Here is a 5,526-nt window from a genome sequence, read left to right on the forward strand (position 1 = left end):
AACAGTGGGGCCTCCTGGAAAATACTTGACCGCTAGTCCTCAAAACTGTCAAGGTCATCAAAAACAAGAAAAGGCTGAGAAACTATCACAGCTAAGAGGAGCTTAAGGGAACATGACAACCAAATTTAGCGTGGAATCCTGGATGGACGTCTGGAACAGATTTAAGGATATTAGCTAAAAACCAGGGAAACTCCAATGTAGTTAGACTTTATTTATAGACTAGTTAGTAATAATGTATCAATATAGAGTCATTGATTGTAACCAAATGATATGGTTCAGATTTGTGTCCTAACCCAAATCTCATGTCAAATTGTAATCCCCAATTTTGGAGGAGGGGCATGATGGGAGGTGACTTCATCATGGGGGAGGACTTCCCCCTTGCCTGTCTGGTGATAGTCAGTTCTCATGATATCTGTTTAAAAGTGTGGAGGAGCACCTCCCCCTTCTCTTTCTCCTGCTCCAGCCATTAGGGCCTGCCTGCTTCCCCTTTGCCTTCCATCATGATTATAAGTTTCCTGAGACTTCCCCAATCATGCTTCCTGTACAGCCTACAGAACCATGAGCCAGTTAAACTCCTTTTCTTTATAAATTATCCAATCTCAGGTAGTTCTTTATAGCAATGCCAGAATGGACTAATTACACCAAGGTACCATACTAATGTATGACGTTAATAGGAGACACTGGGAATGGGATATATCGGAACTCCCTGTATTATTTCCTCAATTTTTCTGGATACCAAAGCTGAAAAATATAGTCTATTAAATAAAAAATGTATGATAATTTGATTATAACATCAGTGTAGTGATATACTGAGATATCTATAAAAACAGCAATAAGGAATTAGCTGTTGTTTCTATTGGTAACAAAGTCACAGGTAGTCCTAACATTCTTGTGGTTTGTTGCCTGCATTTATGTTTAAAGGACATGCTAAATGCTAAATTTCAGAGGTTAGTGAAATTAAAAATGAAATTTTCCCATCCAAATTCCACACTCTGGAATTCTATTCATATACCCCTTTTATACAGATTAAGAATCTCCTGCTCTATGATAATGTTAATGACCTAATGTTATGAAAGTGAGTCTCAGAGCGATGAATTAAGCTGTTCTAACTTTCAAAGAGCATACATTCTATGGCCAAGAATTCTAAGTTTTGTTGGAAAGCTCTTGGCTACATTACTACCTAACTTTTGGACTGATAGAGGGATAGAAACATTTCATTTAGCAAAGGTGCTTCCCTGGCCTTGTGCAATTGCACTATTTAGGTTGCTGGACAAATCTATAGTGTAAAACTGGCCTGTATCAAGTGATGGTCAATTCGAACAGCAAGGCAAGTTAAAAGAGGGAACTCCATTCCACAGAACCCTAGTGTCAAGGAACCTCCCTGCTGGAAAATTACTCAACAGCTAGGGGGAATCCCTGGCTCAGCTACAAAGAGAGCAAATTTAGGCTCATTTTTCCTTAAACATTCAACCCTCACACCAGAAAAGATTTGGGAAAGAAGCAAAAGTGGAGGGTGGGGGTGGGGTGGGGAGAGAGAACAATCTTGTTAATAAGGGCTTATATGAACACATGCTTGTTTCATTCCCAAGGCAAATTTCATAAATCCTTAGGGAAAGAAAGAGATACAGTCATCTGCTAATGTAGATTCTGCATTTTGATTTCCAAATGTTACAGCTGTCACCACAACGGTTTGTCCAATTATGTGGCAGGGAAGGGAGGGGGTCCAGAGCAGAGGGAGTAGGAGGAAGAGATGTTAGAGGGAACATCTGTGCACAAGTGCACCATAAACACAACAAAATCATGGGGCCACCCTGCTGCTTCTTTGAGCACTTTCTCCGGTTGGCCCCACTTCTCCAGTCTTTTGGGAGATTCCCGTTCTATTACGTAGACGAAAGGTTCTAGCTTTCAAAATTGTGAGTGGTTGGGCTGTGTGTGTACGTGTATGTGTGTGCGTGTGTGCATGTGTGTCTGTTGGGGGGGGGCGGGTGATGGAGCCAGCTATGAAGGGCTTAGAAAGCTTCATTACCAATTTAAAATGTTCTTGTAGTGCTTGAATGTTTATCTTAAAAGACAATTCCTGCTCTCAAATTCAGCCAAATGAACAATGCTGATAAGGAAGATGAAGAGGGTGGGAAACCCACACTGGCGAATGGAGCAGTCCATGCAGCCGGGGTGATGGGGGAGCGCTCAGAGGAAGGACGCTATGCAGAGAGAGCCCCCCCCGGCTCTTCTCTCTCGGTCCATAATCCAGCAATGCTGCAACTGTAAAAGCATTAACAGAAAACCAACCCACAACCTCGGGGGGCAGCGATCGTTGGGTGCCAGTTTCAGGCTGCCTTCCGTGGGGTCGGGAGCGGCCCCGCTCCCCCTGCGGCTGGCGCGGAATGTGGTGATCCGGCCCGGGGCGGGGATGACTTCATGCGGCCAGAGCTCGGCGGCGGGAGCGACGGCTGCAGCTGGCAGGTGGGGCGCGGGCCAGAGCGAGCTGACCGAGCACTCGGCGGGCGCGGCGGGACTCCGTCCCGTGGCGGCGGGCGCGGGAACCTGCGCTGACTAGGTCCGGGGAAGGTAAGCAGCCCAGCCCCGGTGCTCCCTGGCCACACTGCGTGGAGCTTTCCGCTTGGTTAATAACGGGGTTTGCAGCTCGGAGGGAAGAAGGGGAGAACCCCGCTGCTTTCTGCAATGGGAAAAGGAGCAGCAACTAGGATGGAAATGTTAGGCGACCAAGTGCAGAGGTTGGAGGAGCAGTGTTACTGGGCAAACAAAGAAGGCGTTCTTGCCTCTATACACTTTTGAACGTGATCTACCATTTCAGTGCCAGATTCGCGTAGACAGTGAAGAGGACTCAAAATGTAAAATAATTTGAATTACTCTCTTCCTTCTGTGCCCCTCTCAATGTCAAAACACCTGCTTCAAGACTGAACCTTTAGAAAGAGCCTGTATTTGGAGGGGAAACTTCTCTTATCTCCTGGAGTTCAGCTTGGGTTGAGCAGCACTTGACATCGTTTCTCCCTTCATTTGCCATTTTCTCTGTCAATCATTTCATTGATCTTTTTCGGAGATGCTGTGCCCATTCACAGGCCAACTCTTGTCAGCTCTTATCCGCTACCTGGGTTCCATGACTGATTTTGTCAAGGTCCCAAAAAGGGCATTGCCTCACACAGATTTCTTATTCGGTATTCTACCTGTATACTGTTACCTGTGTCCTTCCCCCAAATGCATGGAATGAAATATCCTGTTTGTAGCCCTGTACCAACATGGTAGCCCATTAACTCCGTTCGCTGTAGTCACTGTGGCTACTTGCAAGCTAGAGAGGACACATAGAATCCACTGGAGTGTGAGGGATGTTCCCTATGCCTAGGCATAGGTAGAAGTAAAAATGTGAATGCCAGTCCATCCAGTTTTTCTTGAAGCAATTTTAGTCCAGCTGGGTTTTGAGACAGCTAACTGTTAAGATTTGGGACAAATCGTTTCCAAAAGGTAGGGGAGTCCGTTTGCCTCTAGGATTCCTCAATAACCTCAAAAGAGTTTCCAGTGAGGCTTTCCCCGTAGGCAGTCAGAAAGCCAATGGAGCTGCCCAATCTAAGCCCCAGGTTATTTGAGTATCCTCTAGTTTGTCTTGCCATTTGCAGGTTCCTATCCTTCATCCTAGGATTTTCCCTACAGACCCCTTGCTACTGAGCCCAAGTGCCTATCCTTGTTGCCACCTAGAGATGTACATTTGAATAATATGCTGTGAAATGGTTAAGATGGCTGTTATGGGGATTGCAAACGTGCTGCCACTTCACCAACAGAGAACAGTTGCAATAAGCCAGATTGTGGGGTATCTGTGTGCCAATGTTCTATTTAAAGGGAGATCTGTTATCTTTAAACTTGAAATTAGAGAGACTGACTCAACAGCCATGCAATTTTATTTCAGTAAATTAAATTAGAAGATCAATGAAAAAGAGGGGCAGAATTGGTAGCTTAAAATTTTACCTCTGCTTATTTTCCTCTTTGAATATTATTTTTAAACAAAGATACTAGTATGGAAAATCATGTTAATCATATTATATATCATTCTTGCCTTTCTGATTGCAAATTTCTTTTTTTACAAAATACACTTTCGAAATATTTGAATTTGTTTCTTTGTCTCCATCTTCAGTATATGAGGCATAGGGTGTGTGTGTGTGTGGAGGGGGGCAAAGCCCACTACTGAGTGACCCACTCCAGGAACCGTCCCTTGGGGTCAGTCAGGTCCCTTTTTTGTTATTATTATGTGTCAAATAGGGTTTTGGTTTGGAATATTAACTTCTTGAGATTCTAGAATTTTTACTCAGTCACATTAAAAGGTAACAAAGAACAAGATCAACAACAAACCCTCTATTCTACCACCTTTTTTCTAGTATTAAAATACTTAACCATATACATCATTATGCTGAAGAATAATAAATATTAATATAGAATAATTTTAATATAATTATTCTAAATAAACCTAAGGTATATGACATGCAGATTAGTACAACTGATCTTAGAAATACAATGCAGTTTCTGTAATGCTGACAGTCACCTTTCTGTTGAAGAGCAAGTGCGTGAGAATATCCTAATGATGGTTAGAAATTCGAAGTGTCTATCATTTACTTTCTGAAGAAACAAAACTCTTTGGCAGGAAATAGTTTCAGGATTAGGAGACTGGTACTGCCTACGGTGGAATAATACTTGCTAGTGATTTTGCAGGTGAGTTGAAACCAACAATTTATGAATTGGAGTTGGAGAAATCTTGTTAAGAAGAAAACAAGTTAGAAAATTTAATTTTCATTTTAGTACAACTGAGGAAGATAATCAAACTGAAGGGATTTCTGAATTTGGACTTTGTTATGTTTAAACAAGTTTGAGGAAAGTTTCTAAATTTAGAAGCCTAAGCTGAAATGTATGTATGATTTTATGTCTGAAACTGATTTATGACTTTATTTCCTTTCCTTAAAATGTTTCCTAGGGAGAGGAAAAACTAATTGGCTGGTGTTCAGAATTGAAAGAGGAATGAAAAATGGAAGGATGTGCATGATTAGATGCTAAATGACTAGATACTAAATGAACTGCAGGCACTTTTGTGTTTGACAAGATAGAACTGAAGTCAATCTACTGCTTTCCAATTGTGTTTAAAAAAAAAAAAAAAAAAAAAGTTTAGTCTGCTAGGCAGTGTTACCAGAAATTTAGAGAGTAAAAATTTAGGAGTCAAAGTTGCCCTCTTATAACAAAATATCTTTTTCTGGTGCTGCATTACTGCCATTAGCTACAATTGAAATAGCCTTAAGATTTGAGGCTGAGGCAGGAGGATTGCTTGAGCCCAGGAGTTTGAGGCTACAGTGAGCCATGATGGCACCACTGTACTTCAACCAGGGTAATAGAATGAAACCCTGTCTCAAATTAAAAAATAAAATAAAAACTTTTTTAAAAGTTATGAAATTTTGAAATGGAAAAGGAAAAAGAATAGCAATAATAAGGCTCAAATAGTAACATCATTTCTATTCAACCAGTGACTCCACT

At 41.7% G+C, this 5,526-nt stretch overlaps 1 protein-coding gene across 2 annotated transcripts in view; it reads left to right on the forward strand.

Moving 5' to 3' along the window:
• Nucleotides 1–2,199: 2,199 nt before the first annotated feature.
• The window catches only part of PKIA (protein kinase (cAMP-dependent, catalytic) inhibitor alpha), a 104,928-nt gene continuing 101,601 nt past the window's right edge, over nt 2,200–5,526 (forward strand). For both annotated transcript variants that reach the window (XM_011973980.1, XM_011973981.1), the window contains exon 1: nt 2,200–2,568. The gene's annotated coding sequence lies outside the window, so the exon portion shown is untranslated. The remainder of the gene's footprint in view (nt 2,569–5,526) is intronic.

The sequence above is a fragment of the Mandrillus leucophaeus genome, unplaced genomic scaffold (assembly GCF_000951045.1).
Source record: "Mandrillus leucophaeus isolate KB7577 unplaced genomic scaffold, Mleu.le_1.0 Scaffold1405, whole genome shotgun sequence".
Taxonomy (NCBI): domain Eukaryota; kingdom Metazoa; phylum Chordata; class Mammalia; order Primates; family Cercopithecidae; genus Mandrillus; species Mandrillus leucophaeus.